A 27,350-nucleotide genomic window follows, 5' to 3' on the forward strand; every position below is an offset into this window, starting at 1 on the left:
AGTCTTTTTGTAGGTTCTGTTCCTCCAGAATCTGTTTAGCGGCTTGATTCAACATTGTTTCCGAGGGAAACAGGGGAGAGCTCAGGCAACTTCCTGTCTTCTCTCCACTATCTTGGCTCCCCCCAACCCCCATTTTTTAAAATAGTTTATATAGTATTCTTACATGTATGGTAGAATCCACTTTTGAATCCATCTGTCCCTGGGGATTTTTTTCTTAAGTTGCTCATTGATGCCTTATTCAATTTCCTTTTCCAAAATTCGGTTATTTAAGTTTTTTGTTTCCTTTTTTGTTAATCTTGACAATTTATATTTTTGTAAATATTCATCCATTCTATTTTGATTGTCAGTTTCACTGACATATAATTGGACAAAATCACTCCTAATAGTTGCTTTAATTTTATCTTCTTTCATGGTGCTTTCACCTGTTTTATTTTTGATTCTAGAAATTAGTTTTTTTTCTCTTTTTAAAAGTAATATTAATCAGTGGTTTATTTTTTTTTCATAAACTAGGTCCTCATTTTATTTATTAGTTCTTTTTTTAGTTTTATTAATCTGTCCTTTGATTTTCAGGATTTCCTATTTGATATTTAATTTTGGGTTTTTTATTTGTTCCTTTTCTATTTTTTTTAGTTATGTGAACAGTTTATTGATTTTCTCTTTCCCTCTTTTATTGATGTATGCATTTAATGTATAAATTTTCCCATAAGTACTATTTTGACTGCATCCTCCAAATTTTGGAATGTTGTCTCTTTGTTGTCATTCTCTGTAATGAAATGAGTGATTATTTCTATCATTTGAATCTCTAACTCATTCTTTAGAATTAGATCTTTTAGTTTTCAATTAGCTTTTAATCTCTGCTTCCATGGCTCTTTATTAAATGTAATTTTTTTGCACTGTGGTCTGAAAAGTGTGAATTTAATATTTGGTTGAGTTTTTTGTTGAGGTTTTTATACCCTATACTTAGTCATTTTTTGTGAAGGCATACAGCTGAAAAATATTTATGCTCTTTTCTATCCTCATTCAGTTTACTCTAGAGGTCTATCATGTTTAACTTTTCAAAAATTCTATCCATCTCCTTGATTTCTTTCTTATTTATTTTATGGTAAAATTTATCTAACTCTGAGAGGGGGAAGGATGAGGTCCCCTGATAGTATAGTTTTGCTGCCTATTTCCTCCCATAGTTCATTTAACTTTTCCTTTGAGAATTTGGATGTTATACAATTTGTGCATATATGTTTAGTTCTTATATTAATAAGTGCTTATTATGTAAGTGATTCTTCCTTCCTTTGTTCCTTCCTACTTTCTTTCCTTCCTTCCTTCTTTCCCTTTTTCCTTCCTCATAGGCCATGAGACTTGACTTTCTGTTGAAAACTTCTGTATGTGTTGTCTTCCCCCTAGAATGTGAGCTCTTTGAGTACAAGGACTATCTTTTTTAATTATATCCCCAGAGTATAGCAATGTTTTGAACATTCATTCATTCAACAATGCTGTGACATGATTGGTATGAGTGTCTCCATTTTTCAAGTTAGTAAACTGAGGCTAGAAAGGCTTAGTGACTTATTCATAGTGACAAAGCTAGTAAGTGTCTGAGCTATGTTTTGAACCAGGGTCATTACAACTTCAGATCCAACACTCTATCCACTATTCCAACTTTACATTGTGTATCAACAATCCAGCTAACAGCTTCTGTGGGGGTGTAAGATCCACCAACAAACAGAACCTGGAAAACTACTAACATGGGTCCTTTTGATTTGCTTTAGGAAAGCAACGTTAAGGGGTTAACAATCTTACTTTAATCCAGCATACAAATATCATTGGCTTAGTTTGGGGAAAAAAGCCAGCCCCCTGAATTACAAACCAAATACAATTCATCAACATCTGGGTGTACAGCCAGGGAGCTCATTAGAACAACTGACCCAGAGTCACAGTCCACTCTTGCTGTGGCTCAGAGCTCCAAGAGAAAACACTAACCTTTGTGCTTATATATCCTGTTCAGGGCTGGAGGGCCCTGACCTCACCCAGGCTGGGCATGGAGAAGTTCCCCACTCCCAATATCACATCAGATACAGATCAATGGCTCCCAATTGTCTCAGTGCTGAGAAATACAAAAACATCCCACTTTATCTGCCCCATTCAAACAAAGGCCAGAATCATTAAAGGTCAACAGCAAAAAAGTCCCACCTTAATTACTATTACATTGCCCACCCCTTTCCAGGACCTATGCACTAACAATATCTAAATTAAATGGCCATGGATCCTGGAACAAAATAGAAACATTATACATTGCAATCACATTCAGGGAAATACAACAAAAGATATTCACAACAAAGCAAAGCATATCATTCAGTGCCATTCCCAAATACTTGTTTACAATTCAAATGTCCACCCCTAGGTCCCAGCAAGTTAATCTCTTTAAGCAGTATAGAATGTCCAAGCAAAGCTCTTCTTGAGTGTCCTCCCCACAAAGCAGTTGCAGGCTTCCTGCTGCTACCCTCAGGTGCCAGCATGCTTTAATTAGCAAAGTCCCAACACAAAGTCCAAATTGAGTTCTCTTGGGGATGTGTCCTTCTCCCCACACTGCTCCAGCACCCACCCTTCCAAGTTCTGGGGGGGGCAACTGGGCAACAAAGCCAACAGGGTGGGGTCCCTGGGGGTCCATGGCACTTCCCCCACCCCACCATAGACAAATATACCCCTCCCTCCTGGGTCCCAAACAGTCCCAGAGGAAGGCAGGAAAAAGTCACACTCAGTGCCTTGCTGCAAAGTTTCCCTCTTGCCCCAGGACAGAACTCCAACCTCCTGGGTTCCTGGTTGTACAGCTCTGGCTGGCCTGGCCTGGCTTCTGCCAGAATCCCAATGAAGGCAGTTCCCCGCCTTTGTCCTCACCTCACCAGAGTCAGCTGGAAGGCAGCTTACCACTCTTACTTGTCCAAATTTCTCATGCAGGTAGTCTTCTGCTCTGTCTGGGTCAATATTTCGGCAGCCACTGTCTGCTTCCTCCTTCTCCTCACCAGCCACTCCTGCCAAATCTTCAGGAATACCATTCTCCACTTCTCTGAAGTCTGTTGGAAGGCATTTCTCTGCTCCTGTTCTAAAACTCCGCATACAATAAGATCTCAAAACATTCCTCCAGAGCCAGGCTTATCAGCTCAAGCCCTTCCTCTGGCCATCCACACTTCCCCCAAGCCTCAGCTTATTCTTCTCCTACAGCCTCTGCTCTGGTCTCTTGCCTCTGCAGTGCTAGTGGGATAGGGAGAGGAAAGAAGAGGTTATCTCCCAGAGCCCCTGCTCTGGGCTCCTGGGAAACCAATCCCGTCACTAACACTTGCCTGTTCTCCTTCAGACCTTTTTTGCTCCTGGGGCTCTATAGAATCATAGCTACCCAAAGTACAAAGAGCAATCCAAAAACTGGGAAACGTTCAACCACCCTAGTACCCCAAAACGCCATACATTCATTTTACAATGCAGATTCTGCCACGACTACGCCATTTGTATCAAAAATCCAGCTAGCAGCTTCTGTGGGGGTGTAAGATCCACCAACAACCAGCACCCAGAAAGCTGCCAACACAGGTCCTTTCGATCTGCTTTACTTAAGAAAAGCAATGTTAACAATTTTACTTTAATCCAGCATACAAATATCATTGGCTTAGTTCAGGGGAAAAAGCCAGCCCCCTGAATTATAGACCAAATATAATTCATCAACATCTGGGTGTACAGCCAGGGAGCTCATTAGAATGGCTGGCCCAGAGTCACATGCCACTCTTGCTGTGGCTCAGAGCTCCAAGCGAGAACACTAACCTTTGCACTAACCTGTTCAGGGCTGGAGGGCCCTGACCTCACCCAGGCTGGGCATGGAGAAGTTCCCCACTCCCAATATCACATCAGATACAGATCAATGGCTCCCAATTGTCTCAGTGCTGAGAAATACAAAAACATCCCACTTTATCTGCCCCATTCAAACAAAGGCCAGAATCATTAAAGGTCAACAGCAAAAAAAGTTCCCCCTTAATTGCTATTACACATTGTTACACTCATGGACTTTTTTAGCAAAGATAAAATGCTTTCATATATACAAGTGCATAAGACAGTCATTCTCCATATAAGTAAATCTAATAAAAAGGATAATGGAATATTAAGAGGAAGGATAAGTCTTGGACCTATATAGCAAATATGAAGCTTCCTGAGAAAGGTTTAAGAAAATCCTTAAAATTTATGATAGAGAAAAAAAGACAGTGGAGGATTTTAGATTTCAATATAATGAATAACAAAAAAGTAGCTGTCATGCAGTAAGGTATGCATAAAACCTCAAACATGTTCCACAGTATAAGGAAGAGCTGCTTCTGGATCAATGCACAGTCATTTAGTGGGCCTATCAAGCTGACAGTGAGAGTGCCAGGGCTGATACACATGACTGCCCAAGAAGAGTGTCTCTGGATGTCAGCCTTATGCACGTCAACGAAACAAGAGTACAGCAGAATCAAAACAAGCTAACAAACCAGTGGCAAGCTTGTTTCTGCTGCAATAATAGAACCAAAGGCTAACTGTAATCTCACTGTTTAAAACTCATACCACAGTATCGATGACTTCAAAGTCACTGACCCACAAATGCTGGGTATAGTAAGCATTTGGGTTCTGAGAACTTGGATGTCACTTGAATTCCATTTGAGAAAAAAAAAAGTAAATGCACTGGCTATTGTTCTCATTTGAATAGCCATGAAAAACCTCTTTTCTTGGCTTGTTTGGTTTAATCTCCTCTATCTGTCAGCTCTAATGAATAGCTTGTAATGGTCATTCAGAACTTTACAATGATCCATAGTAACTCTGAGAGTTCGGTGAGATGTTTAACCATTTCATGGGTTGATCTGCCCTATTGCAAACAAAGATGTATGCTAGAGAAACGATGCAAATGATGTAATCAAAGAAAGATAGTATTGAAACAGAATATGAGGCCACTCAAATATCAATATAGAAGGATAACTCATGCTCCATTAGAATCCTTGAAATTTCAATAAAACATCAAGAAGGCACCAAGCATGGTGGGTCAACACTCTGGTGGTAACAACCTATAGGTGGACATAGAAAAGAATCACATAGGATAGGCAGGCAAGGATGGATTGTAATCTGCTTTAGTAGAGGGAAAAACTACATTAATGAAATCATGGATCCATTAGAGTATTGGAATAATCATAACAGATTTACCCTAAGGAAATTATTCTGTAAATTCATACAGTAAGAATGAAGTGTTTAGAAAGGTTTCATTTGCCCCCAGTGACAATTCTTATAAGTGAAAGAGCAGTTCTATAATTTCAATGATTTACAATATAATTGCTAACAGTTACTTTACTGAAATACCTTACTTAATGAAGATAAAATATCATTATGGACCTGGACTATGAAATAGTATTAGGTGATAATGAACAATATTAAGAAAATTTTCATTTCATTTCAAAGTAGTTGATCTCACATAGATCTTAGCAAATTAAAGGCTTCTCAATAATATGTCTATATAAATTATAGTATGTCTTGGTGTAGAGAACATTGGCCTTAGAGTCAGAAGAAATGGTTCAAGTTCTAATAGTCCTTAGCTATTTGACTGAAGAAAGTCATTTACCCCTTCTGAGCCTTAGGTTCCTCACCCAAAGAATGGGTGTAGCACCACTTTCATTATCTTTATTATGGTGATGTTGTGAAGAAAGCATTTTTTTAAAATGATCATAAAATAGCTGTCAGTAATGTAGCCCAAATCAAAGCTCTTGGTACCCTTACCTCAAGTCACATGGACACTGATGAGTCAGATCCCCTGGAGTAAAGCTACATCTCTCCTCAGGGAGGTGGAATGTCTGATGAGTCCAGTTGATTTTTTTTTCTAATAGTATTGACTTCATCCCTCATTCCAATTTGTTTTCCCCCAATAGCAGTCATCAGTGATAGTATTTTCTCTATATCATCCAGCATCATTTAACCCATTAACATTAATTAGCTTTTGCAGTGGGGTATTTTCTAAGGTGTTATAGGAAAAACAGAATTACAAATATTTCCCCAAATACTAGGAACAAATTCTTCTTAATACCTCAGACCCTGGAGAACTCAAACTTTAAGCAATTTCTACAAAGCATTTTCCTCACCAAATTCAGTTCTGAATTTTGCATATCAGTGGGCTAGTAGATGCTACCACTGGGCTTAGCTCCCATTCTTTGGGACTGTGCTGATGCCTCAGCTGGAAGCAAATTCTGACCCAGGTCCCCTTTACTGGACTTACGGTGGCTCATTCTCCATATATTTTGTAGCTCACAAAATTATAACTTGACCTGGAGTCAAGAAGACTTCATTCCAAAACTTACCTCGTGCATTTATTAGCTGTGTGACAATAGATAGGTCACAACATCTGTCTGCCTCAAATTCCTCAGTTCTAAAATGGGGATAATAGTAGCACCTATCCATTGGGTTTTTTAGAAGATGAAAGGAAATACTATTCGAAAAGTGATTAGTAAGCTTAAAATGCTTTATAATTGTTATCTTTGATAGTGAGGATTAGATTAGATTGGGAACCAGCTAGATAGATTGTGAGCTCCTTGAGGGTGGGCACTCTCTTTTATCTCTTTATGTATTCTCAGAGCTTAGCATAATGCCTCATATATAGTAGGCAAGTAAAAGGGATTGATGGTGTTGATATTTTCGGTAACACTTCTTTTAAAAGCAGGAAAAAAACAAAGAAACAAAAAAACTAAGAGGGTAAGAATTAAAGTTCATATTCACAGACCTCTCATAAGCACTGAGTGGAGAGAATCTGAAGCTTTTCCCTATCCATAGTTATATAGCATGTCTCTGTCACCCAAATGCAACCAGACTTTTGAGAATGAGAAAATGTCTTGGCCATTTAGTACATTGTGTAAGTATTCTCAGTTCCAATTCAGAAGTCAATTGAATGGCTCCTCTTCACAAGATAAAGGGACCAGAAACAGACTACCCAGGCATGCTCTGAATTAGGGAGAAGACCCCTTCCAAAGTACCTCATTACATTTTCTGGAATTGGCCTCTGTGGACTCTTCTACATGATCTGGCAGCAGACAGAGCCTGCTGCAAATGCTATCAAGAAAAAGAGGGACTCTGTTGGCTAGTTGCTCATTATATTAAAAATAATAGTACCAATTTTAGTAAGAATAAGCTCTTATATAACAACAGAAGGAGCAAATTAAGTGACCTAGCTTCTTTGTATCTCAGTTTCTTTATGAAGATTAGTTGATCTCTAAGGTGTATTTTAAGTCTAATATTTTATTAATATAGTTGATTTTGAAGCCATTTTGTAAAAGCATTTAAACATGAAGTTCCACAGAACTTTAGATTGTAGAATATTATGAACAGAAAAGATCTTAGATTGATGATTGCATTCACCAATGCAAATTGCAAATTGACCTTAGCTAAGTTCTAGGGAATTGTATGAGACATATAGAAGTTTAAATACCTGCTCAAGGTGACACAGCTAAACAGTGTCAGGAGCAAGAGGTGAACTCATGTCATTATGATTGCAAACTCAACACTCGATCAGTTATGCATCTGATCCCCTTTTCCTTTTTTATACATAGGGAATATCTAATGCCTCTAATTTGACCCTCATTTCCCATATTAGCATTCAAGCTTATATTCAAGACATTGGATATAAGAGAGATTTAATTGGTTCAGTAAAACAACACAGAAAATGCTCATGCCCAACCCCACAAATAGTCCAGAAAATTGCTCTATCCTCCTGTTAGGACTCTCTTCTCCATCAAGGGAGTTGCTGCAAAAACAAGTTCGTTATTTCTTAAAGAGTTCACTTTGTTCAGGAAATGTCACTCAACTGGAAGACTTAACCTAACCCACTGTAAGACAAAACAAAACAAAAAACTCCCTAAAACCAAACAAACAGAAAACATATGTTCATTAGACATGTATCTCATTGCATCCCATTTCTTATCTTGGTTTTCTGTTGATATCAGGAGAATAATTTTAAAGTGTTATTTTCTTTAAACAGTTTTGGAATAAGTTTAGGCTTAGATTTTTGTCAAAGTGATGAATTTACACTCAAAGAAAATTTGAGTGAGTACAAATGAAATCATATTCTAATAGTGTGATTTATCTAAAATTTAACTATAATGTATCAGATAAACAAATTTATTGAAATCAGGATTTGGTATGTAAAATTCTTTAAAAGAGATAAGAATCATGTAAGATAACAACAGATAAGTACCATGTAAGCTAACGATCAGACCAGGCCTAAAGTTTTCTGATTCACTTGGGATCATGCTAATGATTCATGGTTGGTGATACTGGTATTTGTAAGTTTCCATGATACTTTTTATTCATGTTGGAATGAATAGATTAGTTTAATTTGTCCACGTTCATAGAGATAGCCATTAGTTGTGTTTATACCCTGTCAAAGAAGTGGTGACCTGGCAATTATCTAATGACTATAATCACTGTAGACAACCAAACTGAATAATTTAAATTTTAAAGATCAACTTTGGGGGCTGAATCAAGCTGCTTATTTACCTCTTATGATTGTATTTGACTACTAAAAACTGCTAAAATTTTACTTCACTGGATTTTGAATGAAAATAATTTCACAAAGTTATTTTGCTTTTGGAAATCCACGATAAAAAAAATAAAATAAATAGTGGGAAATGTGCTGAGTTTAGAGTAAGAACATCAGGGTTTAAACCCTAGCTCTGTTATTTACTAGACATTTGACCTTCAGTGAATGACTAAACCTCCCTAGGTCTCAGTTTTCTCATCTGTAAATTGAGGCAGTAGAATTATATTGCCTTTAAGATCCCTAAATCTGTGATCTTTTTCCTCCAAAGCCAGGGTTTCCACAGTATCATGAAGAGAGAGGAATTAGAAGAGTGCTGAAGACAAATATTTCTTGAATTGAATTGAAGTCATGTCTCTTCACATCCATTTCATTTTGTAGGGTTGATTTGGTGGTAGCAGGTTTAGGAAGAGAGAGAAAAAGTCATTCATCCCACAAATCACTGCTAAGCTAAGAAACTACCTAGAAAATTCTTTTATCATATTAGTCTAATACATCAACACTTATAATGGGTTCCCATTATCAGTTCTATATTAATTTCTAGAGTTCTCAAGACCCTCTCATATCTAGCTATATTCTGTGAAGCCGAACATATTTCCTTTTGCTTCATGACATGAATGCTTTATTCCATTCATCTTTCTACACATCTCATGCTAGTTCTCTCCTATTTCTGCTCATAATACTCAGACTAGAATAGCATAATTTATGGTAGCTGTAACAACAATGTAGCTTTCAGCTGCTGTGGCTGCGTAAGACCAACAAAACCAGCACACAGAAAGACTGCCAACACACGTTCCTTGGTCTGCTTTTCTAAGGAAAGCAACTTTAAGGGGTTAAGAATCTCACTTTAATCAAACATACATATATAATTCATTAGTTCAGGGGGAAAAGCTAGCACCCTCAACTTCAGAGCAAATATAAACAGAAATTACAAGCATACATTATATAAACAGAGCTAACAAACACAAATCAGTCTCTCCACAGCAATACATAGTTCCCAGAGAAGTACCAACATCTGGGTTTTCAAAGCTGGGAAGCTCCTTAACAATGGCTACCCAGAGTTTTGTCTAGTCAAATCACACAACACTCTTCCAGTGAGGGAGAGCCCCAAACAAAACACTAACCTCTGAGTTTATATACCTTGTTCAGGGTCAAAGGGCATCACAACCATGCAACTCAAAACCATGTGACACTTCTTCAGGCATTACAACCTTGCAACTCAAATCTATGTGAACTAGGCTTTCTTGTTTCTCAAGCAGGTCATCAAAGCCTTCCAGATTTAATCAAAGAAACAAAGGCACTTGATTATTTCAGTGCTCCAAAAGGGAAAACAGCAAAAAAGCCCCACTTTAATTACCAATACAGTAGCATGTTTGAATTAATGAAATCATAGATCACTATATCATGGATACCAAATCATAGATGCCATAAAAAGAACTTTACTTACAATCGTGTCCTTGGCTTGCTTTTCTTTCTTTTTTACACTATTTCATTGTTGAACTCATTTATTTAGTTAGTTATTGTCTTGTTGATTTTTTAGGCTTGGGAAAGTGATGGCCAGTATGCTAATAATACAGGGATTTTAGGTGAGGCAGCATAAGGAGTTACTGATATAGGGTTTTAGAAGCAGAATATGAAAGTGGCCATTGTAGAATAAAGAATATTTTAACTCTTCCACTGGAACTAGTGAGTTTGGGGATAAGAGTGAATGTAAATCAGTCCAGGAAAGAAAGGCCTGTGAGGCAATATCTGGGAAGAACCAAATTTCAGGAAGAGCCTGATGATGGAAGGAGGATAAAAAGTTTAAAATTAAGTTAACTGATAAGGTCAAAATGGGTACATGATTTAGACATAAAAGATGATACCATAAACAAATAAGAAGAGAAGGAATACTTTCCTGTCAGATGTATAGAGAAGGGAAGAATTTATGACAAAACAAGCTAGAAAGCATTACAAAATGTACACTGGACAATTTTGATTATATTAAATTAAAAGAGTTTCGCTTAAACAAAATCAAATTCAACAAAGTTAAGAAGGAAAGCAGAAAGCTGGGGATTTTTCTTTTTCCAGCAAGTGTCTCTGGTAAATGACTCATTTATATACATATATAAGCCAGCTTTACAAGAATAGAAGTAATTTCCCTACTGATAAGTGGTCAAAGGACATAAACATGCAGTTTTCAGACAAAGAAACCAAAGCTATCTATAGTCATATGAAAAAATACTGTAAATCACTATTGATTAGAAAAAATGTAAATTAAAACAACTCTGAGGTACCACCTAACATCTGTCAGATTGACTAACATGACAAAAGAGGAAAATGATAAATGTTGGAGAGGATGTGGGAAAACTAGAACACTAATGCGGTGCTGGTGGAGTTGTGAATTGATCCAACCATTTTGGAAAGCAATTTGGAACCATGCCAAAAGGGCAACCAAACTGTGCATACCCTTTGATCCAGCAGTACCACTACCAAGTCTTTATCCCAAAGAGATCAATAAAAGGGAAAATAACTTATTTGTACAAAACTATTTATAGTAGCTCTTTTTGCATTGGCAAATCATTGTAAATTGAGGGGTTGCCAATCAATTGAGGAATGGCAGAACAAGTTGTAGTATATGACTGTAATGGAATATTATTGTGCTATAAGGAATGATGAGCAGGATGATTAAAAATAACACCTAGAAATACATGAACTGATGCAAACTGAAGTGAGCAGAAGCAGAACAGTATATATAGTAATAGCAATATTGCATGATAAACAACTGTGAATAATGGCTATTCTCAATAATGCAATTATCCAAGACATTTTCAAAGAACTCATGATGAAAAATGCCATCTACCTCCAGAGAAGGAATTTATGGAGTCTGAATGTAGATCCAACCATGCTGTTTTGTTGTGTGTGTGTGTGTGTGTGTGTGTGTGTGTGTGTGTGTGTGTGTGCACGCATGTGTGTTTATTTTGGTCTTTGTTTTCTTTCACAACATGATTACTATGGAAATATATTTTCCATGGTTGAACATATATAACCTATATCAAATTTCTTACCATTGCAGGGAGGGGCAAAGGGAGGAATGGAAGAAGAGTATCTGGAACTCAGAAAAAAAATGTTAAAAATTGTTTTTAACATGTAATTGGGAAAATATTAAAAAAATAAAATAAAGTGAATTTTCTTAATTAAAGAATGGGAATTCTAGAAGGTGCAGTGAAAGGGGTTGACATATATAGATTAATACATCAGAGTAGAGGATTAAGATGGATGAATGTGAATGAGAGGGTGGCCTATATTTTTGGAGTCTATCTTTTTCTTGTGTTTTTTTTTCAATCAGGACAATATTTGCCCACATCTAGTCCATCAATGCCTTTTCCATTTTCCATAACCACTTAGACAACCAGTTGATATTGCCTAAGCAATTACATCTTCTAGTTCTTTTAGAACATAGGATGCAGTTCCTCCAGGCTTAGTGATTTGAGTTTTCTTGTTGGAAGAGAAAACAGAAGCAAAACCAAAGTTGATTAATTCATTATTCTAATCCATTTTCTATTTCATCATTCAATTTTAATTGAAGAGTGGATTTGTTCCTTCTTTGATCCTTCTCTTGCATCCAACATAGCTTTCAAAAAGTCTTATTTTGTTCTTTTTGACCTTCAACTAGGTCTCATTTTGAACAATAATGTTTTTAACACTGTTATTACAGGGTTTTTCTGACTCCTTTACAATTCTTCCCATTAAATGGCCTTATTTTTCTCATCTGTTTATTTCTATGAAAAAATCTGAGTTCACCAACATGTTGTCTATGCACTCTCATTGGTCTTAAATTCCTCCTGATCTTAATTTCTGTTTCTATCTTAATAAATGAGTGTCTGGGAGTATATACTCCCTCTTGAGCCAACTCATCCAAAATATTTGAACCTGAGCTCCTACCAACCTGTTCTTTGAACTCTTTGAGCTAGTCTCCTAATGTCTAAGTTCTAAATGAGATTATACCCATCTTTCCTTTTCTGTTGGAAAAGTTTTCTGTTGTTTCTGTCTACCACCAATTCTTCCCAAGTCAGAATCAATAAACTTTCAGTTGAGTTGAGCTAAAAATTTATCAGTTGCAGAGGGAAAACTAGCAAATGTTGGAATAGTTGAATATCCCCACTACAGTACAATATTTTCATTATAAGCCTGTAGTCTATTTCATGATCTCTTCATTCACTTCCTCCTTTTATGTAGTCATATTGGTGTAAAAGTTCTAATTATCTTTGGGGTGTTCTAAAAGGAAATGAGATTAGACATTCTCTGACAGAATATTTATTGTTCCCTCTAGGTACAGAACTGACACTGTTACATTCTTTATTTGACTGTCCATGGAGAAACTAGGAACTGTGTTTAGAAAGAGAGAGAGAGTGAGAGATTCATCACCTGGGTGATAGACAGGGGAGGTCATGATGATGGTGAAGGGCAAGTTCAATAGATGTGGGAGAAATAGAAAGACAGGAGATTGCAGTTAATGAAGGGAATTTGAATTCAGTATTGCAGAAGTGGAACAATTCTGCAGAATTGAGATCTGAGATTTGGCTAAAGCAGAATGAATTTGAAGGTTAAAGGGAATGAAGAATTGGAAGAACTTTGAAGGCAGGACATTAAAAAGGTCATCAACATTCATAAGGATGATGAGAATGGGATAGAAAAAAATTGTAATGTCACTGAGTACTTTAGAGGGCAGCAAATAAGAAGTGGTAAGGAGAGTTTGAAGATAAATACCATAAACTTAAAGTGATCAGAGACTAGCAAATGTTCATTATCAATCATTATTGCCATCATCTTCATTTATATTTCATTCTTTATATTAGAAAAAATGTTTATACAGCTCCAGTGTGACAAACTGATGAGCAACTTACCTTAGAAATTTAAGCAATGCAGGTGGCCAATTCACATATTTAAGGCTAGAATGTGGTCATCCTACTTTGTTTGTCTTTGACAATTGTTCAATAATTATTCAATTCTATGCTTGGCTTTGCCTACTTAGACCTGATTTCTTATGGTAAAGTTATATATTTGTATCTTTTGTGCACTTATTCAAAGAGAAAGAATCCCTTTCATTATGAAGACATCAATACTACAATGAAACTGTGATTCGATTAATATGTTTGCCAAATGATCAATGAAGACTAGTATAAGTAAAGCCACTGTTCTCCCTGTGTGCCCTCCTTTGTATTGATATCACTCAGTATCCAAGTGTGTGTTAATTTTATTTGTAGGATCCTGCCTAGTTCTTTCTAGAATTTCTTTACCTCCTTGTCCTCTGGAAACAATGTTGGAAGTAAGCTGCAAATTCTAATACAATAGTCATCACAAATATTTATCATGAGTGCTGAAATATGAGATGACCTATCCTGTGGGAAATTATGTTCTTTTTGCCTTTGTATGCTAAATAAAAATTAATTCCTCCAACAATTTCATTTTGCCTCTCCGAGGAGAATTGGAAAACATCTTTTCATTTAGATGCAACTTCCTTTTTTCTTTTAGGAAGGTCCTTGCTATTTTGGCATTACAGATAGAGAATTTGGAGTCTGGAAGACCTAGGTTCAAAACTGTTGATTCACTCTTTAGCCAGTTTGCTGGTATGATGATCCTTTTTCTCCTTAGTTGGGTGTTTTTCAAGGGGAAAAGGCATAGTCTTAAAAGCTGGTTAAGTACAAGACTAAGAATGCTTCACAGTTTAGGCTGTTTTCAAAGACACCACTAAATCACCACATCTGTTCTATCCTTTCAATTGTATCAAGTCACATTTTCCAAATGAATTTAATTAACTTTAAGAACAAACCAAATTAGTTTAAAATGCAATTAACATGCAAGACTATAAATTGTAATTAAAACTGCATGCTGTTGGTATAAATTTTTCAAAATATTTAAAGAGGGCACATTTCAAAGTGATACACATATTTCATGGGATGGTGATTAATGAAGCCAGAATCATTCAAAGTGTGGGTCTTAAAAATGATCAATTTTTTTTCATTCTAGCCATAATGATTTAGAATTATAGATCAGACAACACTAGCTGCTCATGAAATTATCCATTAAAGTGAAATTCAAGGGCTGATAAAGATTTTTTTTAATAATGATGTGGTCCATTGATTAATAAAGAATGAGATGCAAATTGGTGTGGTGAATGAAAAAACAAAAACCTATGGTTCAAGTATTGAGACCTGAATTTGAATCTCTGCTTTACCACTTATTTCTGTACCCTGGGGAAATCACTTAGCCTCCCTGGGCCTGACTTCTTCATCTGTAGAATGTGGGTAGTGGACTAGATGACCTCTAAGGTCCACTCCAACTCTAAATCTCTGTTTCTAGGATCTAAATTTGTCAAGAATCTTTAGACTGCTTTAAAAGGGGTTTTGTAAGAGGGAATCTAGTGGTATAACTACGGCATCATTTCTAATACTAGAACTTATTATTAATAATTAACATGGTGAATTCTAAAAATACATTTTCCCCGTAGCTTCTGAGCATGTTGTAAAAGAGCAGAAACATATTTTTTCTATATTCCTCAAATGAGACTTAAAAAAGTAGCTTCACTTTTACAAGTACTCAGTAATCATATACAAACATTGTATTAGCCAAATTGAACCTTACTTATACCCTGCAAATGCAGGCTTTTTTGAGCATCAGGAAAATCAATTTCTTAAAAAATATTTCAATTTGAGACTGCTAGAGAGAGGACGGACTTGAGGAGTCCCTTTCAGCAATACGTTTCTTTGATTAATAGAACCTTTCTAGGCAACCCGCATAGTATTGAAGTTATGCATTTCATGAGGCCTATAGTAGCTTTATAGTATCAAAGTCTCAAAGAATCATTTGGGTTTATGGTCAGAAGAGATTTTTGAGATCATCCAGTCCAATCCTCTAATTTTACAAATAAAAAATGAGTTCCAGAGAGGTTCTATGGCTTTTCCTAGGTCACAAAGTCAAACTTAGATTTTCAGATTTCCAATTTAGATTTTCTGATTTCAAGTCCTTTGCTCTTTCCACTATGCCACAATGTGGCATAGAGGGAACACTTTTAAAAATATTAAAACAATAAAAAGTTCATCCTTTTCCTTACTTGAAACCTCTCATTTTTCCTAGTCCTCTTTAAAAATGTAGAGTATTTTTTAGAATCTTCATTACTATACAGTGTACTTATGCTGAATTATTCCTCAGATGCCTCTTCTCTAGACTAAATAATCTCAATTCTTTTAACAAACACAAATTCCTGTAAAGCAGTATACTGAAACTAGTCTTAAACTCTCAAATAACCATTTTGTTCAATTTGCTCTTCAAATTCCATCTCAAACCTACTTTAGGTTTTAATTTAGTTGGGACATTTCTTAGAATCACTGATTTGGAGCTACAAAGGACACCAGAGGTAACTGAATTCAATCTCCTCAATTCATAGAAGAGAAAACTGAGACATAAAGGCATTACATGACTCACTCAGGGTCACACAGCTGCCTAGTACACATTTTAAGAAAGAGGTGAACTGAAATCTTCCTGACTCTAATTCCATTGCCCTATTTACTGTGTTATATTGTTACTGTTTAATTAAAGAATTTATAAAATATCTGGGTTGCTTAGATTTGTACCCATTGCTAAAGGCAAGATGCTGATATATAGGAAATCCAGCAATTATTTATGTATATGTGTATACAAACTACATGTAATATACATATACGTACATACATACACACATGCATATATGTACATACATACATACATATATATAAATATATATACACGTATGGTCACTTAATTATTCATTTATGTACCACCTACTCCCCAAAATGACCTGAATTGATGACTATTGTATGAAAATTGTTATCCATAGGTGCTTTAAAGAAGATAAATTACATCTGGAGAGTGTGATTTTGCTAAAAGGAGAAAAACAAAGTAAAAATGAAAGGGTAACATAAGATGAAAAGGGCACCTAGGAATTCATGATGGTTCTATCATTTGAACTTATATATGAAAGGAAGGTGAGAATTCCTTTAAGTTTGATCAGAGAATTCTAGGAAACAAAGCTGAAGATAAAGCTATACGCAAAAAAGACAAATAATAGAAACATCTATAAAAAGGAATGAGGGGGAAAATCATACTGATTTCAAAACCACTCTCCAAATTATGTTTTTTTGGGAAAAATGCTGTGTTATAGCCTCCTATTTCCTGGAGGAAGGGTCAATGCACAGCTATTAGAGATACTCCCAACAGTTAGAATTTGTTTCGATAGACTCCAATAGACTTCCCCCTCCCCCCCACTTCTGGGCTTCTCACATTGCATAGACCTATTCTGGGATCCTTTCTGCTTAGAATTCAGGTTTTGTTATAGCTATCCCAAATTGAAACCCTGTGCTGCCACTCCCTCTAAACCTACCTTCCAGTTATCCTATTTTTTCTCTGCATTAAATAACCTGTTCTTAATTAAATTTATTTAAATTTATTTTTATTTTCAAAATCTATTTTATTAACATTTTCTTTTTGGGTGCCCTAGATTTCCCCCTGTATTTGTTGCCCTTTGTACCTTCAGGAGAGCCACCCATTATAACAAAGAAATAAAAAAAAACAGAAAAAAAGAATAAAAAGAAAAAAGAAGAGAAGCACAGTTCCTTGCATATAGTAATTGCTTAATAAATGCTTTTTGACTTGTTGACTTGACTATCAAAACCAATCATTACATAGGCACACTAATGCAACTGTAGCATTGTAAATTGGTATTCAGGTAGGTATTCTAGGTATTCAGGAAGACAAACTGTCACTATGCCCTAAAAGTTATGAAAATGTCCATGCCCTTTGATCTAGTAATACCTTTATTAGCTTATACCCCAAAGAGGTCAAAGGAAGAGGAAAATGACCCATATGTACAAGAATATTTAGAGCAGCTCTTTTTATAGTTACTACAAACTGGAAACTAAATGAGAGTCCATCTATTAGGCAGTGGCTAAACAAATCAAGGATTATAAATATAATAGAATATTGTACCATAATTAATATCAAAATGCACAGTTTCAGAGAAAACTGGGAAAATTATGAAATGAGACAGAGTGAAGACAGCAGAACCAGGGGAACAATTTATACAATGAAAACAATATCCTAAAGAAGCACAGCTTTGAAAAATTTGAAAGTCAGAGCACTTAAAATGAAGTAAACTGCCTCTTCCTGTTGGGTAGGTGAATGCTGTTATTATACCCATTTTGTATGTGAGAAAACTAATGCTGAGAGAAGTTAAATAACTTGACTAGAGTCACACAAGTGTCTGAAGCAGTACTTGAACACAGGTCTTTGGTGTCCTAACACCAGTGGGGCCAATGTATAGTGAATCGAAGAGTCTATGAGGTTCCCCCCCTCCAAAAAAAATGACAATCTCCCCTCAAAAAACAAAACAACAAACGTAGAACTTAAATGATATGAGAGTAAGGATGTCATATAATTATTAAAGCTCATATCTAGATGAGTATTATTTTTCACAATATGCACTGTACAAGCTTATATACTTACTGAAAAATGCTTAATACACTGTTTGGTTCAGTCAAACTGACCTTTCTGTTTCTTATATATATAGCATTCCATCTCCCACCTCAATGACTTGAATAGGCTGTCCATGCTTCCTAGAATGCAATTGCTTTTCACTTCTGTGTCTTGGATTCCCTGCTTTTCTTTAGAGTTCAGCTCAAATGCCATCTTCTGCATCTTTCCTGATTGTCCCACCTTCTAATATTTCCCCCTACCCCAAATTTCCTTGATTTTATTGTGTATGTGTTATTTTAAATTCTTATATGGATGGATGGTTATGCTGGCAAATGTTTAACAGCTAGTCCTTTGGAGGAAAATGTATGTGTAACACTTTTACATTTAATCTGCATTATTATAATATTCTATACCACTTCTTCAGTCCAGACAAAACAACAATCAAGCTTTTATTTGTGGCATTTAATGATTTTCCTGGTAAATGCTTACACTGAAAATTTAACAGTCAGTTGTCATGAGCCATTTCATGATGGCTACAGTACACCCCTGCTTATATGTGTTTGTGTTGTCACCCCAATAAAATATCTGCTCCTTTAAGAAAAATAAAACTGTCTCTTCTTTGTTTTTTGATTCTAAAAATTTAGCATAATGTTTTATAGGCATTAGGGCACCTAATAAATTTTAACAATTAATTTAATTTTATTGCTATAGCCCAGATACTTTGTGAATTGTCTTCCTGAGACACACACACACACACACACACACACACACACACACACACACACTGATGTATGACTTTTATGGTCACATCACATTTTTGACTGCACTTTGATAACTGTCCTCATTCAACAGATTTGACTCTGAATGCTTACTAACCATTCTTTAAAAAAAAATCTAATTTGCACCCCTCCCCCAGGAAGATTTTTCTCTTTTGAGCATACTTAAAAGAATGTGTGAGGAACTCTGAAGACCCTTCCAAAACAGTGCTTTTAAAACTGTTTTGAGCAAAAAAAGCATTCTTTTGTAGAATTCTACCAAGGTCACAACAATCATTTGGATATATAAACAACTGGGAAATTTGTTCTAACAAAGTTCTATCTCATTACTTTATAGTCACACTATGCATTAGCTCTGCCATCAATGGCTGAGCTAGGTAGCTCTTAGCACAAAGAGCTGAAGAAAAGGTAATTGGAAAGAGCTTCGATGGTTTCCATTGAAAGGGATCACAGCAAAGGGGAAGGAACACTGCATTTACAGTCAGGATAACTGTATTTTAATTCTCAGACTCTCAAGGCTTCATTTATAAAATGAGAGGCTTGAACTAAATGGCATGAAAGCTCTGAATCCTATCATTGGACTAAGTGCAGTGTTAGAGTGTGGTTTCACAGTGATTAAATGGAGATCCTGTAATAACAGCTAATATTATTATGGAATGTCATTGGGGAAGCTTTGTGTAGGCATTGCCTATATGTTCATTTATTTTTTCTCATTTTTATATCCTGTTTTCCCAAATACAATGAAAATTTTTAGAAAAGGGATCACGTGTTAGGTCAGATTTAGACCTAGAAAGGAACTCAGGAGTCAGCCCATCCAGCTCCCTGCATTTTATAAACGAAGAAACTGAGTCTCATGAGGGTTAAGTTTTCCCAGTTTATACATCTAGTAACTGGAGGGTGTTCTAAATCCAGATCCTTCAACTCCAAATTAACCATTATTTGTCCCATAAAACATTCTATTCTCGTATGTCCCTGACTTGCATAGCAAGACTCTGGACTTTCCAGCGAGTCAGTCAGTAAACAAGTTATTCATCGTCTACTGTGTGCCAGAAACTTTGTGTGATAAGTGCTGGGGAAACAAAGGCAAAAGACAGTGTCTGTTCTCAGGGGCTCAAGGTATATTGGTGGGGGAACAACTTGTAGCTGTGAGTGTATCTAGCATAAAATAACTGGCCCATGCATGCCATGGAGAGGTAAGTATTTGATCTGAGATCTGGAAAGCTTCATTTTACGTCTCCAAAAAGGAAAAATAATTTCCATCTTTGTGGAGCATAAGAGATGTTCCTTGGCTGAGAGAACAAGCCAGGATCCAGAATATATGTGATGGTGTGATCATTCCTTCCCTCTCCTCTATCACAGAGTTAGAGTTGTCTCTATTTACCATACTCTCAAATATTGGTAGTATAGGGAAACAATGTTTTAGGAGTTCAGAGAAGTCACTTTTCATGGTCCCCATAAAGGGAGTAATAGGTAGTTTACTCTTGCCAACTTAAGAGAGAATATATTTATCTAAACAAATAGTAACTAGAATTTCAGAGGGTATTATAGAAATTATAGTACATGATAAAATATATGAGAGTAAATGGACTTCAGTTCAAAATAAAATCTCATCCCAAGCAAGGATACAGTGAATCTTACTGAATAATGGGAAAAGCCTTCTTGACAGTATGTTCAGGTACTGGGAAATAAGGGACAATCGAAGGCCAGCTTCTCAAATTTGGAGGTCTAGGGTTCCTGGTTTGGAAATGTACATCTTATCTTTCATTAATTTCCCTCAAAATTACTTTCTTTCTCTCCTCTGATGTTTCTTTGAATCCGAAGTCTCTTCTCTACTTTTGTAGGTACATAGCATTGAGGACTTAACAGTCTCCATGTGTTTGTATAGCACCGAGTATTGCAGGGATGGTCTTTGGGGAACTGCCAAATCTCCTTGGGGCAGGCATGGATCTTTGCTTTCAAAACTTGATATTTTACAAATAATTATTGGTTTTGGCTTGTTACCCTCATGGCCAAGACTTGTGTGGAAAATATTGCTTCTTGCAGTCTTTGCCAGCTTGTCCAAAGCGGGGATAGAGAAATATAAACTAGTTCCCTCTAGATCCAAGTATCACTTAGTTGGAGAGTGAAAAATACTTATGTGATTACTATGAAATCTAATTTTTTTGAGCACATAGACGTTTCTGGTGAACAAATATGCTGGGCATGTTGTATGAACTCTTACATACTTCAGGATTCCTGATAAAATGCACTGGGGTAACACTTCCTGAATGTTGTGAGGCTTTAAATTTCACAGCTCAAGGCTAAAAGACTCCAGGAACCATCTAATATATTGCAAACTGAAAGAAATGAAATTAGCCATCTGGTTCAGATTACAAAGTAATCCCATCTTCTAATTCACAGAAAGATAGAATGTCTTAATTTCTCCAACCTGCCTGGCCTCTTTCAAATAGAATACTTTCATTTTCGTTTCTAGGTTTTATATTAGGCCACATTTACAGCTATGTCTCCACAGAGTTTAAAAAAAAACGTAAAAAAAATTGGGAATTTTTTTTTCTCCTAGTACCAGTAAGTAAAAAAAAAAACAAACACAACAAATACACGATTGTATTTTAACTAGTGTGCCCAAAATCATAAAACAGAGCTGTTTATTAAAAATGTAGGTCAATGTGTTCAACTATACAAATGTTTAAATTTATCTTTCAAGACAAAAATAAAATTCCACCTGCTTTATAACACCCTTACCTACTATTCAAGCCCTCCTTGAAGTCCTCTTCTTCTGAATGATGGCATTTCTTGTCTGTACCAAGTCATTTTGACACTTAACAAAAAAACTGTTCTGCACTTACCATAGTGCCTTGCACATTGAGAGCACTTAAAGAATGTTGAATGAATGAATGAATGAATGAATGGGTGAATGAATGCATTTAACTAATTCATATACATCTAACTTGTCTCTGTAACAGGTTTATTAATTCCTTTAGGGTACAGACCATCTGTTGTATTTCTTTTGTACCCCCAACAGGGCTCTGCATGGAATAAGTATTTGGTAAATACCTATTGAATTGCACAGAGTGAAATTTATAGTAAGTGCCTGGTTTCAGAAGTTAAGTGAGTTACACTAGGGAAATATAATTGGATAAAGATAGATAAAGCATTTATTAAGATATAACTATGTGCCAGGCACTGTGCATAGTATAAACAAAGTATATACTACAACTATAAACACATTTTATGTATATAATAAACAAAAATGGAGAGAATCAAAGTTTTCATGCCTTTAATGTGGTGGTTAGTGAATATCTAGTGAAATAATTTGACATCACCAATAGTTAGCATGGCTTCTTCAAGATCAAGTCATGCTAGACAAACCTCATTTCCTTTTTGACAGGTTTGCTAGACTGGTACATTAGAAGAATGCTATAGATTTAGTTTATCTAGATTTTTAGGAAAACTTTTTGGCTTGGTCTTCTGCTGTTTTGAGAGCAGAGATAGAGAGATAGATAAAAATATAATTAGGCAAAATCAGACCTTGTTGAATGGCTGGATCCAAAGATACCAAAATTAGTAAGTTGGAAGGAGGTCTCTAATACAAAATTTTTAGGAATCTTTCCTTCGCCCCATGATGTTTAATATTTTTAATGAATGTCTTGATGAAAGCATATATAGCATACTTATCAAATTTGCACCTGGCCCAAAACTTGAAGGGATAGCTTAAATGTCAGGTGAAATATTCAGTATCTATGAAGATTAGAATGTTGAGTCAAAATGACTAAGTCAAAAATCCATAAGGATGCATGTAAAGCCTCTCACTTGTGTTAAAAATTCAACAGTGAAAGTACAAAGTGATTGAGACATAACTTGATATTGATTTATCTGAAAAAAAAATAAAAGGAACTAGAGGTTTCAGGGTATGCCAAGCTCAACATGTATCATCTGGCAACATAGACAAATAATCTAATGATATTTTAAACCTCATTAAGAAAGGCATGGAATCCAGGATGACAAAAACAAAAGTCCTGCTGTAGTCTTCTCTGGTCAGATAACATCTAGAGCACTGTATTTAGTACTGGGTGCTACATTTTAGGAAGGACATTCTGAAGCATTGAGATAAAAGTGGGCAGGATGTTGAATGACCTTGAGATTGTGAATGAATGAAAGAAAGAAAAAAAAAACATTTACTTAGGGTATATTTTGGGACAAACATTATCCTAAGTGCTTGAGATACAAATTAGAAAAAAATAAGATCATTCGTAGTCTCAAGAGGTTCACATTGTAAATGAGGGAGGCAACACTAAATGTTCATTTGCAAGGCAAATAGAAAGGACTGGAAACCTTCTGCTGCAATGGCAAAACACAAGGATTCTTATGGGTTATATTAATAGGTAAGATTGGATGGAAGGATGGATTCAACATTTATTACGTTTTTTGTGCTAAGTGATGTGGATGCAAAAAGAAAAATATGGAAGTCCCTGCTCTCAAGGAGTTCACTTTCTAGAGAAGAAGACAAAAATAAAGAAGATTTTATCTGCAAATCAGAGGAAAAAAAATTTGTGGTGTTTAGGGTGCAACAGTGAAGCAGATGTTAATGCCTCTTCTTTGATGTAATTTCCACCAAAAATATCAGTTTCTGATGGTAAACCATTTGAAAATGTTAATGATTTTGGTGGCTAGACTTTTTTCTCTCTGAGTGTTTAGGAGCTGTGGCCATAGCACTTGCAAGAGCAGGGTTCATCTCCACGAGGATTGCTTCCCAGAATGATTGTTTTGGGCATTGTGCTGAAATCATTGCTATTCTCAAGTTTCTCATTCAGGGTCCTAGGAAATTTTTTTAAATCAGGGTCTGAGGGGATATGGTGTTCAAGATGGTTGTGCTGATTTGACTTGCCTGGGACATTCTATCTGCTGTCTCTTCCTGAGGGTGCCTTGCTGCTTCAGCTAGACTAGCTTGCCTGTCTTGTATATTACAGTTGTTTGGCAGTTGGTAGAAATGGTTGGGCCCTTCTCCACAGAAGTAACTTCCTTAAATGAAAAATGTAAGGTCTGTCTTGGATGTAGGAATGGTGGTCTGGAGGGTGATGCCACTCCCAGGAATCCTGCCTGTTGGTGGCAGCTGATTACCAATTGATAAGGTGATGGTGATGATAAGGAAGGTGGGCCAGTTCTCTACAATGATTTAGGTGCCTGGTGGGTTCAGGGGGCAGCATATGGATGATTTTAAGAAGGAGGGGCAGCACGCATGATAAGGTCTGAAGGTTTCACTAACTATTCATATTGAATAAATGTAAAGATTCACTTCTCATGCAAACCACATTGGCAGTCAAGTAGCCTTGATGGGTATTAGGTAGTATGGGAACCAGGAAAGAGAGTAAACAAAGTCAGGGGAAAGGGTGTCCAAAATGATAGGCAGTCTGGCCTATGGAAATGGAGGAGGATAAAGGAGTAAGGAAAGGGAGAAAGGATTCCCAGCTATTCTTGATTGGTTTTAGAAGAAATGGTAGTAAGAGACAGGAATAGTCAATATGAAGTACGATATGATAGTCTACTTCATGTATTTGCTGGAGTGAGTTATGCTTGAGAGATGAAAGTTATTTATATTGCTGCATATGAAAGAAAAAAACCTAGGGTCAAGTATGGAAGTGGCAAAGAGGCAAAGATAGGTTTACTGTAAGGAATAATTTCATAATATTTGCTTTATCCAAAAGTGGAATGGGTTACTTCTGCAGAAAATGGCTTCACTTCCCCTAAGCTAGAGGCCATCAAACACAGACTAAATTTAAAACTTACAGGGATGTAGAGGGAATTCTTGTTGAGCTATAATTTGTTCCCAATTAATTTTTAATCGATGCTTCCTTGGTCAATTATTGAATGTAATTTTTATTATGTTATGGTCTGAAAAAGGTACATTTGATATTGCTGCTTTTCTACATTTGGTTGTAAGGTTTTATGCTCTAATACATGGTCAGTTTTACTGAAAATGCCATATACAACTAAAAAGATAGTATACATCTATCTATTTCTATTTAATTTGTTGTCTTGGGCTGGAAGAATGTCTCACTTTGAACTTTTGTTGTTTCTGCTACTCCAGATTTCAGTCTGAGGTGTTATTTTAAACCAAGCCTTCTGATCCTTTAATGTAGGAGCTGCTAAATCTTGTGTTTTCCCTATGGCTCAACAGTATTTGAATTGTTTCTTTCTAGCTGCTTCCAATATTTTGTCCTTGATCTGGGAGCTCTGAAATTGACTATAATGTTGCAGACAGTTTTCATTTGGGGATCTTTTTCAGGAGGTTATCAGTGGATTCTTTCAATTTCTATTTTACCCTCTAGAGCTAAGATATTGGGGCACTTTTGCTTCTTAATTTTTTGAAGTCTAGCTTCTTTCTTTGATCATGGCTTTCAGGTAGTCCAATAATTCTAAAATTGTCTCTCCTAGATTTGTTTTCCAGGTCAGTTTTTTTGCAACGAGAAATTTCATATTTTCTTTTTACTAGAAATGCCACTTTATTACAGAGTATCTCAAAACAAACTTTGTGTTGAAATACAAGGTCCATTTTTTCATTAATATCTTTTGGGATTGCTCATTAATGGTGGTCACCTTAGAAAAAAGTGGGTTTCCTTTTCATTAAAGGTGCCTTCTTAGAATTTTTTTTTTAAATGCAATTTATTTATTTAACATATTTGGTTTTCAACATTGATTTTCACAACATTTTGAATTACAAATTTTCTCCCCATTTCTACCCTCCCCCCCACTCCAAGATGGCTTATATTCTGGTTGCCCTGTTCCCCGGTCATCCCTCCCCTCTATCACCCCCCTCCCCTCTCATCCCCTTTTCCCTTTCTTTCTTGTAGGGCAAGATAAATTTCTACGCCCCATTGCCTGTGTATCTTATTTTTTAGTTGCATACAAAAACTTTTTTTGTTTTTGAACATCTGATTTTAAAACTTTGAGTTCCAAATTCTCTTCCCTCTTTCCTTCCCACCCACCCTCCCTAAGAAGTTGAGCAATTCAACCTAGGCCACACATGTATTATTATGTATAACCCTTCCACAATACTCATGTTGTGAAAGGCTAACTACATTTTGCTCCTTCCCAACCCATCCCACTTTATTGAATTTTCTCCCTTGACCCTGTCCCCTTTCCAAAGTGTTTGTTTTGATTACCTCCACCCCCATCTGCCCTCCCCTCCATCATCCCCCCGCCTTTTATTTTTTTATCTTCCTCCCTCTTCTTTCCTGTGGGGTAAGATACACAACTGAGTATGTATGGTATTCCCCCTCAGACCAAATCTGATGAGAGCAATGTTCACTCATTCCCCCCTCACCTGCCCTCTCCCCTCCTCCCATAGAACTGCTTCCTATTGCCACCTTTATGCGAGATAATCCACCCCATTCTATCTCTCCCTATCTCCCTCTCTCAGTATGTTACTCTCTCATCCCTTAATTTCATTTTATTTCTTTTAGATATCTTCCCTTCAGCTTCAACTCACCCTGTGTCTGCTCTCTCTCTTTTACATATATATATATATAAACACATATATACATATACATACACATACATACATATACACATAGATATATACATAACAACACATTCACTTATATATATACATAAACATATATATATATATATATATATATATATATATATATATATATGCATATTCCCTTCAACTACCCTAATACTGAGGTCTCATGAATCATACTCATCATCTTTCCATGTAGGAATGTAAACAAAACAGTTCAACTTTAGTAAGTCCCTTGCAATTTCCGTTTCTTGATTACCTTTTCATGCTTCTCTTGATTCCTGTGTTTGAAAGTCAAATTTTCTATTCAGTTCTGGTCTTTTCACTGAGAAAGCTTGAAAGTCCTCTATTTTTTTGAAACTCCATATTTTGCCTTGGAACATGATACTCAGTTTTGCTGGGTAGGTGATTCTAGGTTTTAATCCTAGCTCCATTGAACTCCGGAATATTGCATTCCAAGCCCTTCGATCTCTTAATGTAGAAGCTGCCAGATCTTGGGTTATTCTGATTGGGTTTCCACAATACTCAAATTGTTTCTTTCTGGCTGCTTGCAGTATTTTCTCCTTGATCTGGGAGCTCTGGAATTTGGCAACAATATTTCTAGGAGATTTCTTTTTGGGATCTATTTGAGGAGGCGATCGATGGATTCTTTCCATTTCTATTTTGCCCTGTGGCTCTAGAATATCAGGGCAGTTCTCCTTGATAATTTCCTGAAAGATGGTATCTAGGCTCTTTTTTTGATCATGGCTTTCAGGTAGTCCAATAATTTTTAAATTATCTCTCCTGGATCAATTTTCCAGGTCAGTGGTTTTTCCAAGGAGATATTTCACATTGTCTTCCATTTTTTCATTCCTCTGGTTCTGTTTTATAATATCCTGATTTCTCATAAAGTCACTAGCTTCCACTTGCTCCAATCTAATTTTTAAAGTAGTATTTTCTTCAGTGGTCTTTTGGACCTCCTTTTCCATTTGGCTAATTCTGCCTTTCAAGGCAT

This window comes from Trichosurus vulpecula, chromosome 5 (genome assembly GCF_011100635.1).
Source record: "Trichosurus vulpecula isolate mTriVul1 chromosome 5, mTriVul1.pri, whole genome shotgun sequence".
Lineage (NCBI taxonomy): Eukaryota > Metazoa > Chordata > Mammalia > Diprotodontia > Phalangeridae > Trichosurus > Trichosurus vulpecula.